A 15,342-nucleotide genomic window follows, 5' to 3' on the forward strand; every position below is an offset into this window, starting at 1 on the left:
TGGCCAGCATTGTGAGCCACAGTGGGAATAGATCTCGTCACTGACAAAGCCTACGTTTTAGGGAGCCCTTGTTTTTAAGAGGGGAAGGGCGAAGCTATATGAATGTATGCATATGGCTGGAGGCCAGCTTACTAAAGGAAGATAGCCCTGCGTCTGATCATGATGGGTTATGATGACTCAGGTCCCTTAATTGTTTAAAATAACCACAAGGACTTGGAGTCACCAGTGGAAATGACCAAATGTTTTCTTTGGCCAAAAAAGTGAAAATTGCTGGTTTTGTATGCATGTTTTCAAAGAAAAATGGGTCTTTCTTCATAAGTCAATTTCAAAATGGTTTGTGTTATTACTCGTAAGAGGGCTTGATGTACTAAAAGTAATAAAATTAGAAGTTTAAAAATCTATACAATATTCTCTTTCCCATTAGGTTTTTTTTTTTTTTTTTTTTTTTTTTTGCCAATGGTGCTGTAAATGATTTAGATCATTTTTATTTGAAAATAATCTGCAGCCCAAGTTTGATTAATTTGTGGGGGAGACTTATCAGACCATCTATGAAGAAATGCTATGATCTAGCCCTCCAGATTCCTGGATCATATGTATTAAGGTAGTCAAAACACATTATTATAAAGCAATAATAAACTACAAAATGTCTCTCCCTGTTTCTCATGTACAATCTTGAAACATTTGCATTTAGAGTTTACCTATAGATTTATTTTTCTGTTTAAGGGACAGGTATCTTTTAATCTGGAATTCTGTTTATTATTCAGATGTTTTTCAAGCTTCCTGAGCCATGGCCCTGGCCAGAACTCATGACCTCTGTGGGTTCCATGAGAATGAGGGTGTCCACAGTCAGCAATGATATAAGGCCTAATGTTTCCAGTGACTGGCCATGGGGATGCACGATGTGGAATTAAAATATGTTTATTGTTTATTTGTAAAACTTTTTCTCCAGAGCCTAAATAGTGCTGGAAATATATCTTTAGTTAAGCTAACATGTATACCTAATAGTTTTGTTGCAAACTCATGGAGGAAATGAAACAGAAAAACATCAGCAAGATTAACTGGGTCTGTGTGTGTCCCTCTTTGACTTTGAGAGACACTTTCACGTCCTATTTCCTTCATCCACAAGCAGCATTTTGAGGTGAGCCTTGTTTTACAAAGGGGAAAGCAGTGGGGATAGGGACATCTATTTCTGTTGCTTTAGTGATATCATCTGATAATTAAGGAGTGTCCCAAAGAACTTTCCTAGAAAACGTGCAAAATTGGCTGAACTTTGTACAATCTACAAATAGTGGCTTGTTTCTGGAATCAAATCAGTGTACCATTTACTCACGTTGTTGCTTCCAACTAGGTCCCAGTAACATTTCACTGTATAGAAATATTCCTTTTTTTTAACTGCCTACGTGGAACGTTTGGTCCAAGGAATGGACTGGGGAAGAGAGTAGATGGCCCTTTGCATATAGAAGTCTGGTGTTCATTGGGCAGCCCATGCACTGGGCAGGAAGCCAGGCGTGCAGGATGAAAAGCTTCGACGTCAGGGGACAGTTTCTTTGGGAAGACGGTGCTGTCTGTGAGGGGGGCAGTGTTTCCACATCGGGGCAGGGTTCCGCTGGCTGCACCCTTGGTGCTGGCAGGGCAAGCGTCCTTCTAACCCTGGTTCACCTGGTCGGTGCGACTAGTATATTCCACAGGTCTACAGAGTTATGGAAAAACTCTCTTAATCCCCAGCTGTGTTCCAGGCTTCCCCTCCACACACATGTGGGCACGGGGGAGCCACTGTCTGTGCGAGGGTCACTTTGGAAACTTTATGGAGTCATGGCAAATTGTGGAGAGAATTTTGAAATTGAAGGGAGAATTATGGGGGCGAGAGATGTTGAGTATACATACCCCCCAAACACAAAGAATTTATCATAAATCTTTTCATACTGGAATTTAACTTCTTCCTGAAAGTTATATAATGCAGAGAAGCGGGAAGTTAAATAATGCAGAGAAGCAGAGAAGCAGGCATCACCTGTGAGATCGTGGTCAACAGCATGGGCCACAGCTGGGCAGTGTCTTGATCTGTAGGTGCCAGGGAGCTGGACCTCTGGGCACACCCTTGGGGGTTCACGGAGAAGTCAGCTCATATGCAGAATGGCTAATTTGCAGTATCCACTGTCTGTACATGCCAGGAGTACTTTTCATCAAGTTTACTAAAATTGGGTAAATTTCAGTATTTAATAAATGTTTTTTGCCCTCAAGTTTATACCGAGGTTACCATAGAAGTAGACTCTGTAAAAATTTGAAAATCAGACAATGAGATTTAAAATGAGCCGTAGATAGGAGCTGTTTTTCAGAAAGTGCATGTGTGTGTTTATGAATAATACATGCAAACGTACCTCGAGGCCAGCCACAGCGGAGGGAACGGGGGTCCACTGACTGGCATGATTCCTGGAGAGCGGAGAAAGCCCTTGCCCCAAAGCCTCCCAGCTCTTCAGTTGTCTCAGAAAGATCTTTAATAGGAAATGGATTCCTTTATTTCATAATCATATATTCTTAAAGCCATGAATGCAAAATACCTAAATTCCTATTAATCCATAAATTCCTATTGATCAAATAATATAATGAGACAATCCAGCAGAAAAACGGCCAAAAGTCTCGAGCAGGCAGCATTTTATTTATAAAGGAAAAAATCCTGATGACCAGTAAAGGCAGGAAAAGGTGCCTCGGATCTTCAGTCCCAGGGAACTGCAAATTAAAGTCACAATTAAAGTCACAGTGCAACTCCCCTCCACACCCACTGGTCAGAAATGCAAATTAAAGTCACACAGCAACACCCTCCCCCCCTACCACCCACCCACTGGTCTGGCAGAAATGAAAAAGTGTGATTCTATGACTTGCTGGTGAGGACAGAGCTACGGGTGTGGTGGGAATTGGTACTGCCCTTTGCAACAACAGTTGGTCCCTTTGCATGTGGGTAATTAAGATCCCAGCTCTTCCATTCCAGGAGGAAACCCAGGAGAAATGCATTCACCTGTGTGGGAGGAGACCTGGGAGGGCGTTCCCAGCAGTGTTCACATGAGAACCAAAGCCTGGAAACAGATCTGTGTCCGTTGGCGTCTGACTGGGTGAACACTGCGGTTTGCTTGGTTCGTCCTATAGAACAGTGAGCACTGATGAAAAGGTCCAGTGCCTTCCTCAGTGGTGCCGTGCGCTAATGTCCTCCTGAGTCCATGGAGCCCCATACGGAGGCACCCCAACCACAAATCCTCTCACAGCTGAGAGTCAGAAAACTCAGCTCCAGCTCTGACGGATGCGTCCAGAGGTGGCAAACCATGAAGACCAGCAGGGAGCGATGGCCCTTGCATGCGGTGGAGGGCAGGGGGGTTATTTTGTGATTGCAGAGGGGGCTGACCTGGGGAGTCCTTTTCCTGCTCTGGAAAATGTCTTCACAGGTTTTGGTTGATAATAATTCATTACATGTACATTTATCTTTTGTGCACTTTTCTGTATGGGTGTCAATATTTTAGGAATTTAAAATGTTAAAACATGCAATGCCACTGAAAGAGGTAACACAGGCTGAATTCTCCCCACATGTACACATTGCTGTAGCGTCCTTCCCTGAGGATGTTGACAGAGGGAATGGGACCAGATGCTTAGGAGCTGGTGGAAGGAGAAGATAGGAAAACACACATCCCTGAGCCTGAGGGAGGGTGGGAAGGAAAGACCCAGGGGGGATTTGGGGAGCAGGAGAATTAAGGTTTGCCTTTGGGGATGCTCTGCAGAGCTGGACAGAGCGAGCTGGGCATTGTGGCCCCCCACTTGGCCACGCAGAAGCGCCAGCCACGGCTCACATTCACCAGGGCCGAACACTGGCTTCCTCATAGCAGCCTAAATTGTAGGGGTTAAACCGACTCTTACAAGCAAGAAAACTTTCCAAGGTCTCTGTTCTTGGAAGTGGCAGAGCTAGGATGTAAACCTACATCTTTGTCTCCATAACCTATATTTCTCCCCCAAATACCAAAATATCAAAATTCCTGGGGCCTCGAATTCCTATTTACACTTGGCTGGAAGTCGGGCATAGGAGAAGGTGGGCAGAGATGGTCAAGGGCTCTGGAGAGTGGGGTGAGGTTGATGGCAAATGGCGTGGTGCCTTGGATGTGGCGAGGACAAGAAGCCGGCTCTCGGAGACGTATCCAAGTCCACTTCATGTTCTGCGCTGCTGAGAGCAGTTGTTTCTTGTTCACAGTTTAGAGATGTATGTGCTCCTCAGAGCCGTGCTGATGTTGACCTGAGGGGTCTGTAGATGGCTTTAGGGCAGGTGTTTCTTGCTCACAGTTTAGAGATGAATGCACTCCTCAGAGCCCTGCCAGTGTCGACCTGCGAGGTCTGTAGATGGCTTGATGCTCAGGGAGTGCCCTGCTGCTCCAGTGTTCAAGGAAGGCACAGTAAAGGGCAGGGTTCGCAGTACATAACAAGCCCCTCATGTCCTTTGTCCTGGGATTGGGGGCTGGCTCCACGTGTCTCCTGGGAGACAAAGTTGATTCTTATTTCTTCTGTAGGGATTTTCTTTTTGTTTCTTTCTTTTCTTCCTCACCTCCCCCCAGCCCCCACAAAGATTTGAAGCCTAACATTGCTGGGGCAGGAGTAGAGGTTGAAAACAAAGGCCTTTTTGCCAGGAGAGGGTGTTTGCAGCCCATTCTCCAGTATTTGGAAATAGCTTCAGGTTTTTAATCTCATCTCTCCTCTGTAACTGTGCACCCTGACCAAGAGCTGGTTCCTGGCATGAGTACAAAGTGGGTTAAGATATTGTAAGCTGAACCTACATGCAAGATTTTTTAATATTACAATATTCAAAGAATCTTCATATATAGCTTGGTTGGAGTTATGTGTTTGAAGGAAGCTACAGGTTTCGAGTTAGAGAAGAGGGATAGACACAGCCCATGTGCAGTAGCTGGTGCCCATCTTGAGACCCGCAGTCCACCCCTGCCTTCTAAAGTAGGGACCAGGCCTCATACACTGCAGCCATAGGCCTCTTCCGACAGAGTGGACATCTTCCTGTTCCACCTGACACAGCTGTGTCTGGCGTCGAAGGAGTCCTTTCCCATAGCATGGGCAGAAGACATCTGTTTCTTCCCATTTATTTCCTAACAAGCTCTGTAACATGCAAATTTATAATTTGGTTTTAATTACTAAAGTCTGTGTGATACCTGTGACAGGCAGGAGTAGGTCAGTGGCCTTCTCTAGGAATTGCCTCTCTGTGGTCTAAATTTCCTCCCTGCTCTAGGAATTTCCTCTCCGCGGTCTGAATTTCCGCCCTGCTCTAGGAATTGCCTCTCCGCGGTCTGGATTTCCTCCCTGCTCTAGGAATTGCCTCTCCGCGGTCTGGATTTCCTCCCTGCTCTAGGAATTGCCTCTCTGGGGTCTGAATTTCCTCCCTGCTCTAGGAATTTCCTCTCTGCGGTCTGAATTTCCTCCCTGCTCTAGGAATTTCCTCTCTGCGGTCTGGATTTCCTCCCTGCTCTAGGAATTTCCTCTCTGAGGTCTGGATTTCCTCCCTGCTCTAGGAATTTCCTCTCTGCCGTCTGGATTTCCTCCCTGCTCTAGGAATTTCCTCTCTGCCGTCTGGATTTCCTCCCTGCTCTAGGAATTTCCTCCCTGCAGTCTGGATTTCCTCCCTGCTCTAGGAATTTCCTCCCTGCAGTCTGAATTTCCTCCCTGCTCTAGGAATTTCCTCTCTGCGGTCTGAACATGACTATGCGCCCATCTTCACTGTGGATGCACATCCCAGAGATTTCAAAATCTGAGTTTGGGGAAGGCCCTGTTATAAATGATGGATGATCTTGGAGTCTCATGAATCACTTTCAGTACATGATATACATTAATTTAACTATAACTTCTGCATTTTTCTGCAAGGCCTAAAGTCTTGTCCTCCATCTGAAATGGTGGAATTCCATGTTTGTAGTAGTATCCGAAATGACTTCAGAAAAAAATACACTTCATAAGCCAAAGCTAACTGAATTTTAAATTTTTCATATGAATTTCCCTGGCACTAAGTTAAGGACCCTACATAGCTGAAGGACTTGAAAGGATCACCAAGAATAATTAAATTCCCAAATCCTGAGATCAACGAGGCAGCTGCGTTTGGTCTCCAATGTCTCTGAAGCGCTTCCTGGTAGAAATCATTCAGGGCCAGTGTGCAGTGGCTCGGCTTGACCTGGAGAGCTTGTGCCTTGGAGAGAATCCAGCTTGCTGTTTGTCTCCACCTCAAAATGGCTTTTTCTTTAGCCTTCATAAGTCTTTTCTTGAAAAGTGAAAGTTATTAAAGTAAAATATTTCAATACTATTGAAAGAAATGTAAAAGAAAATGTGAAAACAAACAACCTTAAGGAGAAGTAGGAAATGCACTGAAAATTGAGGCCTCTTTCTAGATGGCCGTGAAAACAGTGAGCGGTGGTCACTTCAGCAATCAAGCCACAATATCAAATATAAATCTGAATTTTATCTGTTTAAAATACTTGTAGGCAGGGAGTGGTGGCTCATGCTTGTAATTCCAGCACTGTGGGAGGCTGAGGCAGGGGGATCACTTGAGCCCAGGAGTTTGAGACCAGCCCGCGCAGCAAAAGTGAGACCCCCCCACCATCTCTACAAAAAATAAAAATTTAAAAATTTAGAATGATTAAAAACTTGTGATTTTTTTCAGAGAAAAATATGTTACATTTACTCTGTAACACATAAATTTATAACACCTTTTATAGTATCAAGGACATTTATTTTACATCCATGATGAGATAAAATAGTAATTTGATACAGCCAACACAGGATTTGTAAAATTTTCAATAAAAGATTCAGATTGAATTCTGAAAGTATTCAAATGATACTGAATTTAAAAACATAATAATAAGTAAAATGTTAAAGATAAAGACCACAGGGTGTAGGTTTAGTCTGACAAGCGGCTTCAGGCTGGCTTGGGAAGAGTGGGGGGTCCCTGCGTCTGCCAGGACCCGGACTGGAAGTCAGGTTCCCCTGCGTCCCGCCCTGGCCCTTCCCTGGGTGATGACTCCAGAGGCCCTTGGGGCTGAAGCTCCCATCTGGGCCCAGCCTTTCCTCTGCTTCACTTTTCTTTTTAAAGTTGGACTTTATGTTGAGTTATTCACAACTATTCTGATAGACAATACTTTCGTGTAACTTTTTCTATTCAGGAAAAATATTTATTACTTTTAACCTCAGCAAAAAATACTTTCTGGTGTCTAATACTTGTGTTTTTTTATAATCTGCTTCTCTGTTGTACTTTAGTGTACATTTAATTTGGCAGCTAATTTGTACCGGAGCCTCACATGAGTTGAAAACAGTATCCTGTAAAATAGCCCTTTGTTGCACCTCATCTACAAGTGGCTTTTCTCTCCTATTTTCTAATAGTTAATAAAATGTTCCCAAAGAAATCAAGAGGTCTTTGGAAGTAAATGGCCCCAATTTGTATAGCTCTATTTAAAGAATAATGGCTGTGTGCTTCTAGAGATTTTATTTTTAATTAATTATTTATTTATTTATTTTTGAAATGGAGTCTGACTCTGTCGCCCAGGCTGGAGTGCAGTGGCGCAATCTCGGCTCACTGCAACCTCCACCTCCTGGGTTCAAGCGATTCTCCTGCCTCAGCCTCCTGAGTAGCTGGGACTATAGGTACCCGCCACCACGCCCGGCCAATGTTTTGTATTTTTAGTAGAGACGGGGTTTCACCGTGTTAGCCAGGATGGTCTCAATCTCCTGACCTTGTGATCCGCTCACCTCGGCCTCCAAAGTGCTGGGATTACAGGCAGGAGCCACCGTGCCCGGCCTCCAGAGATATTTTATGTATATAAAAACAAGTATGTTATTTTTTCTTCTAATTATGTTTTGGACAAATGCTAATTATTTTACAGCACCTGTTTTCACTATATGCAGCTACAACAGTTAAATGTTGCAAAGATTTATGAAACGATTAAAATGTTGTGTGGCCTTTTAGCAAGAGTGATACAGCTGTACTCAGACATTTTTCTCCTGCCATTGAATCAGGATGTCAAATCAGAAATCAGTAAATTCAGAACATTCCTTTTATCAGATGCACCTCAAATCAGGAATCCTAACTGTTTAAAGGCAGAATCACTAGGATAGAAAAAGACCCAGGAAGCATAAAAGCCGGTGCCACAAAGTCCACCGAAACCCTTCTCCAAGTCCATAAATAACATAAAGGTTCACTGAGCAAAAACAAATGGATTGCGTTTGGTTTCTTCATCCACAGAAACGCCGAAGTGGCAAAACTGAGGTTGAGCTGGAGGTGAGGATGGCAGGAAGAGAGGCTGCGCCGCCGGGGGAGGATGGGAGGGAGGCGCATGCGCAGTGACAGTGATCCTGGGGACACGACGAATAACGCAGCAGCCAAGCAGCTTCACCGCACAGGGGCGCCGCCGGGGGAAGATGGGAGGGAGACGCATGAGCTGTGGGGACACATGAGGAACAATGCAGCAGCCATGAAGCTTCACGGCACAGGGGCCCGGCCGTTCTGTCTGGATTCTGGCTCGAATTTTCACGTGTGCCAGCCTCACTCGGAGGGCCTGAGGGGCCTAGGCTGTGCCGGCTCCTGGAGTTTCTGGCCTGGCAGGTCTGCAGTGTGGTCAAAGTTTGCTTTCTGCCGAGTTTCCAAGCAGCGCTGGTGCTCGTGGCTGGCCCCACACTCCAAGCCCTGGGTTGAGGTGAGGGGCCTCACTCCAGAGGAACACAGGCCCACAGGGCAGCCATCCATGACTATCCCAACACGGGATCCTAGGATGGTCACGGGGCCAGTGGGGGAGCCCGTGGCTGCCAGCGCCCCTCCTGATCCCGGGTAAGGGACATCTTGCCTGCTTGGGGTCCTGGCCTGGCCATGCAGCTCAAGGCTGAGAGGAAGGAGGAGTACTTGGGAGCAGCGCCTTCAGAGGCTGACAGGAGCTGGCGGGTAAGGAGGTGGGTGGGTCCCAGGGCATGGCGCCTGTGACTCTGAATGTCCCGCATGGGCCAGGGGGTGAAGCTCAGCCTCAAGGTGACCCAGGGCCTCCCTGGGATGAGACAGGTAGGAGGTCCTACCGCTTCCAGTCATGTCGTCTTGAGGATTATTTGGCCATGGGCACTCAGGAAAATAGAAAATAGGTGATTTTCCTCCTGTGCAAATTACTTCTCCACTAAGCCTCCCCGGGGCTCAGTGTGGAGAGAGGGGAGATGAGGTGGGAGGAGCTAAGGGCAGTGTGGACCGGGGCTGTGCCACCCCTGGGGGTACTGTGGACCTGGGCCGTGCTGTCCCTCCTCCAGGATGCCCCCAACAAGGAGTGCGTGCAAGTCCTGCTTGGCCCCAACCTGTGGCCACGGTGAGGCTCAAGGATGGGACCCGGTGAAGTCGGATAGAGCACAGGCATTCCCTGAGTTCTGGCAGCAGGACTGCAGAGGACAGGTGTTGTGTGTGTCTGAAGCCTAGGGTATAAACCCTGGCAGAGTCGGGGCGGCAGGGTTGGGGCTCCTGCCAGTGTCAGGACAAGAGTGAAAATGAAGGTGGCAGCTCTCAGAGGGCAGGAGAGACGAGCCCGTGGTCACCTCGCTCGGCCGGCCAGTGCCGGGATTCTGGCTCATGCCAAGGAGACCCCAACTGGTCCAAAGGCCTTGTCTATTTCTTAGCTGAAAGCCGGTCCTATCTAGAGACAGCAGTGTTCATCCTAATAACAGCAATCTGCAGGCTTGAGAAGCACTTGCTTAGCTGTAAGCCGGTCCTATCTAGAGAGAGCAGTGTTCATCCTAATACAGCACTCTGCAGGCTGTGAGAAGCACTTGCTTAGCTGAAAGCTGGTCCTATTTAGGAAGAGCAGTATCTATCCTAATACAGTGCTCTGCAGGCTGTAAGAAGCACGTTCTGTTCTTCACTAGGACTCATCCCAGGAGGCCGAGTGTCTGGTTGGCTTCTCACAGGCCTGGAGCCCCTAAGAACACAGGACCGCTGCCCTGGGTCCAAGAGACATGTGCCCTGGGTCCTCTAGGAGGACGCCCTCCCTGCCACGGCCAGTCTGTTGCAATCTAAGGAGTGTAGAGGAGCCCACAGAGTGGATGGATGCAGTTCTGTCAGCATGAAGGGTAAAGGGCCTGGCCTGGAGTTCACCTCCCCTGCCTTCAGAGGGGCACCTGGGGACAGGTTCTCAGCCTTCCCAAGCCCACCTGTGTGACATGGCAGGGAAGCCCGGAGGCACTTCCTCACCCTAGAATCTGGGGAGTGGGGTGAGCTCTGCTGGAATCTGGGGGAGTGGGGTAACCCCTGCTGGAATCTGGGGGAGTGGGGTGACCCCTGCTGGAATCTGGGGAAGTGGGGTGACCCCTGCTGGAATCTGGGAAGTGGGGTGACCCCTGCTGGAATGTGGGGGAGTGGGGTGACCCCTGCTGGAATCTGGGGGAGTGGGGTGACCCCTGCTGGAATCTGGGAAAGTGGGGCGACCCCTGCTGGAATCTGGGAAGTGGGGTGACCCCTGCTGGAATGTGGGGGAGTGGGGTGACCCCTGTTGGACTCTGGGGAAGTGGGGTGACCCTTGCTGGAATCTGGGAAGTGGGGTGACCCCTGCTGGAATCTGGGGGAGTGGGGTGACCTCTGCTGGAATGTGGGGGAGTGGGGTGACCCCTGCTGGAATCTGGGGGAGTGGAGTGACCCCTGCTGGAATCTGGGGAAGTGGGGTGACCCCTGCTGGAATATGGGAAGTGGGGTGACCCCTGCTGGAATGTGGGGGAGTGGGGGTGACCCCTGCTGGAATCTGGGGAGTGGGGTGACCCCTGCTGGAATCTGGGGGACTAGGGTGACCCCTCCTGGAATCTGGGGAGTGGGGCGACCCCTGCTGGAATGTGGGGGAGTGGGGTGACCCCTGCTGGAATCTGGGGAGTGGGGTGACCCCTGCTGGAATGTGGGGGAGTGGGGTGACCCCTGCTGGAATCTGGGGAGTGGGGTGACCCCTGCTGGAATCTGGGGAAGTGGGGTGACCCCTGCTGGAATCTGGGGGAGTAGGGTGACCCCTGCTGGAATCTGGGGGAGTAGGGTGACCCCTGCTGGAATCTGGGGAAGTGGGTTGACCCCTGCTGGAATCTGGGGGAGTGGGGTGACCCCTGCAGAAGCAGGTGTTTTGGTGCAGATAAAAAGACCCTTTAGAGGAGAGGGCTGCTGACCACATCCCTGGAGTCCTCAGCAGCAAAGATGAGCCCCGGGGTCAGGTTTTCTGTTGTCTCATCCCAGGTGGTGCAGGGACGCCAGCAGTCAACTCAGGAAAACCACCAGTGGACTGAGTCACTTCCTCCTTTCGCTTTGGGCAGTGCTCAATAACTGTGGCTCGTTCTGCCTGACACTGATGGGACCTGGACGGCCACACGAAATGCCTGCATGTCCCCTCTCAGTCTTCATGCTGACTGCAGCATGAGATTGCAAAAAATGTAGATGGCTTCTCTATTTCCTCCCCTGATTTTATATATTCTTAGGTGAAAAAACTTAAATTTTATTTATAAACATGGAAGTCACTGTGTGTAGAAAACCATCTCTTGTCTAGCCAGAGAGGCACCTGTTTGAGCTGCCACTGACAGAGAATCCCCACGGGGCTGGACGGCTTTTGTGAACTCCGACTCCAAGGGCATCTCCATGCCAGCGACCAGACAGGTGGCTCCGTCCCACTGCACCATTTCACACACCACCCTTTTCCACCCTTCTCACCACCCCTTGGTCTGTTCATAACTGGGCAGGGTCCTGAGATCAAATCATGGATCTGATGCCAACCAGAGCCCACAAGCCTCACAGGCCACACTGTGCATGGTGTCCGGGTTCCAGGACAGTGGGCTCAGGCCCTCCACACCGGCTCCAGCAGGCTCCGGCCTGAGAGAGCCCTGCCAGGTGGGCACGCCCAGTGGGGACAGAACTCTCCTAACAGGTGGGGCTTGCAGGGGCACTTCCAGCATCCGGAGCAGCTGCGCGTCCCTGTGGTGGCGGACGGGCTGTGTGCTGCTCTCTGCCGGCCTGTGCGTGGTCTCCTGGCCCTCCCAGTCCACTCGCCCATTTTTTCTGGCCCATGCCTACTCACCCCTTCACTCTTCCTCAGAGAGGACTTTCTGCTCAAAGTCAGCTCTCCTGAGGGCTAAAAAAGCAGGCCCTGGATCCTGGCTCTGCCACTTCCTAAGTGGCCCTGGGCCAGTTACTTACCCCTCTGGTCTCACTTTCCTTGTCTGTATAACGGGCATGATGGCAGTCCCACCTTGCAGGGCTGGCATCTACATTAAATGACTTCAAGTCTGTGAAGGACATAGGGATTGGCACACAGTAAGAGCTATATAGACATCAGCTGTGTACACAGTTGCAATAGACATTGCTTGAGTAAATTCTGTTTAATGCCTGCCTCCCCAAATTGGACTAAAGTGTGTAGTGCTGCGTCCCTGACATTGTTTCCTGTGGACACATGATGGGTGTGTATGAGGGGGTGAGCCCAGGAATGAATGAATGCACGTAAGGTGATGGCGGCGAGGGCCTGAGGGCCGCAGGCCAGTTGGTGCCCTCCTAGAGGCTGCTGTGTTTTGGACGGCTTGGTCTGAGTGGGGAGCATTGCTCTTCTGGAGGAGACCTCTCCCCAGCTGCGTGTCCAACAGAGCACGTGGAGAGGCAGCTTCCGATGGTGCACACAGCACATCTTTGGTGAACGTGCGTCATGCACTCCTATGTGTGGGTTGCTCTGCTAGGTCCATTCATCTTTGGTGAATGTCCGTCATGCACTCCTATGTATGGGTTGCTCTGCTGGGTCCATTCAGCTGGACTTGGTGGGTTTTCACCACACTGCCCACTGCAGAGATGAAGAAACAGAGGTTTCGAGTGGTGAAGGTGCCTCGCCAGGGGCACGGAGCTAGGAGCGAGGGACATTTGTTCTGCTGCCCATGCCCTGTCTTCTCCCTGCAGCGCCACATCCTCAGAAATTGGCACCCTCTTTCCTGTCACCCTCATGTTGTCCCGATGAGAGGATGGGAGGGCAGGAACCTTGAGAAAAGCCCGATAGCACAGAGACGCTGTTTATACCAGAGAACGCAGCCCTTGCTGTTCTCTTTTCTTTTTCTCTCGCCTCCCTCATCTGATGCTGTAAACCTGCCCCCTGGATGTGAAGTTCTCGGAAGGGGTGAGCCGCAGGCTTGTTTAGCTGCTCTGAAGGAGGACTCCCTGCAGGGAGCTGCCCCCTCAGCCCTCTCACGTCTGTGCCACAGACCTCCCTCTCCTCACTCATGTGGGAAGGGTGTCTGGAAGGAGCTTATGCAAACCACTGGCTCCATCAGCATAACACCATTCCCTCCACTGGGCTGTTCTGGCAACACGTTGTTAATGCTGAGAGCAGCTGGATTTGAACCAAGTGCTTAGAGGTACAAGATTTAACAGCTATTACTCCTCCCTTAAGCCAGGGACGTTTCCTCACATTGTACTTTGTGGTTTCTTCCACCAGAAATTCATATCCCCATTACTTCAAAACCCACCCCTTTAGAATAGCATTTAGATGGGATGGGATCTCACAAATGGGAGCAATTCAGATGTGTCCTTTGGAATCCAAGGCTGAGGTGGATCACTTAGCAACCTCTTTGTGTCTGTGAACAGCAAGCAGATCCTTAAGGTCCAGCCTCCAGCCCAGGGTTCACAAAGGTATTCACTGACTGCAGACAGTGTACGTATCAGTCAACCCTTCTTTCTCAGCCCCCTTTCTGCAAGTACAGCCTGCAATCTTGCTTGTTATAAACACTTGGAAGTTCAGCAAATCCTTATCTCCAGAAAAATGTAATGACAGCATCAGAGTTGCTTTCTTGGGTCTGGATTTGTGTGTTTGCATGGCTCTGCTGGCCTGTGGAAATATGTGGAGCTATTTTCCCATCGTGGAGGCCAGGATCTTACAGGAAGGCAGGGGCAGGAAGGTTGGGCGTCATCTTTTCGTCCCAAGGTAGTTAAAAGGTGAAGTCAATGCACTATCAGGATCTCCTCCAATTTCTATTTTGTAAAATATTTGAGTCATGAATCACAGAGCAGGTTATCAAGGGACACTTGGTTCTGTCTTAAAATTATCTCTTCCATATGAAGAACAAGATGAAATTAATTTTGTGTGGATTTATTTAAGTAAACACTGATTGAATGCAGGGGCCTGATGAGAAAGCCACAGTGCTGGTTAGCTCAGAGACAGAGGCTGCCTGAGGGTAGAGAATATTTAAATGTTGGATTCTGACCTCAGCCGCTCACCAAATTTTGAATTTGCAGTCTGTACCGCTCTGTCTGTACAGTGCAAAATATTTTCTTATTTAAATTAAGAAACTCTCTCATGGAAGATATTCTAATTATTAGCATATTTACATTTTCCTTACCATATTAAAACCTGCACAGAAATATTCAGAAATATTATCAAAATATGATCATTTCCCGTCAAAAGTAGAAAATACTTTTTGCCTCTTTCGGGAACACATGATAAAAATAAACTGATGACTAAGAAGCTTAAGCTCTTTAAGAAATGTGGATTTGTAAAGAGATGGTCCAGAAGGGAGAAACAAGCAAAGGAGGATTTTGAGAGCTTCAGGAGGTGGCCACACAGTGAGGTTAGCTTTGTATCCTAGGGGATTCTTACCAAGAAAAACCTTGTATTGCAAGGCGTGGAAACAATAGTAACCAAATATGTAACCAAATGGTAACAGTAACAGCTGGGAAAGAGAGAAAGGCTGGCTTTGACAGATGAACCAGGAGAATTGTAGTCCTTTTTATCCCCTGGGGACACTAAATTCCCAAACGCGTACTATTTAGTTATTTTTAGATATGCAGCCTGCAGGGAAACCGCTGAGAACATTCCTGTGTAAATCCTCATTCAGCTTTCCTGAAGTCAGCATTGTCTGATGAGTACCTGTTACAGAGGAGGGTTTGGGATGGCCGAGCTGTGTTCCTTCATGGGAACTGTTGACATGTGTTTAGGGGTGTCTGGGCACTGCGACCTCGAGGCAGCGTCCGCCAAGAGTGCCAGAGGATGGATGGTGCCTCGAAGTTACTTCGTTTTCTCTGCCATCCAATGAATTGCTTGTAAATTTCCTGCCACATTACTATTGCATTTCCCAAAAATAAGATAAACATCCTCAAAATGTCATAAGCTATATTTTTAATGTGAATGTTGGTCTGTATTTCTGCCATATTCAAAATTGAAAAAAGAAAACAAAAACAAATAATTTCAAGTTCTAAGATGTTTCTGCTGAGGAGTTTTACTGGGCATGTGTATGGCTATGGGATTTCCAAGTTAATTCTAAACAGAATATTCAACTGCCAATAAACTCTGAGAATAACTAGTTTTATTT

The 15,342-nt window shown here is 48.2% G+C and overlaps 1 protein-coding gene across 2 annotated transcripts in view; it reads left to right on the top strand.

The window, feature by feature from the left end:
• The window catches only part of SMOC2 (SPARC related modular calcium binding 2), a 217,072-nt gene that overhangs the window by 86,801 nt on the left and 114,929 nt on the right, over positions 1-15,342 (top strand). The gene's annotated exons all lie outside the window — the stretch shown is intronic.

This window comes from Symphalangus syndactylus, chromosome 2 (genome assembly GCF_028878055.3).
Source record: "Symphalangus syndactylus isolate Jambi chromosome 2, NHGRI_mSymSyn1-v2.1_pri, whole genome shotgun sequence".
NCBI classification, from domain to species: Eukaryota; Metazoa; Chordata; class Mammalia; order Primates; family Hylobatidae; genus Symphalangus; species Symphalangus syndactylus.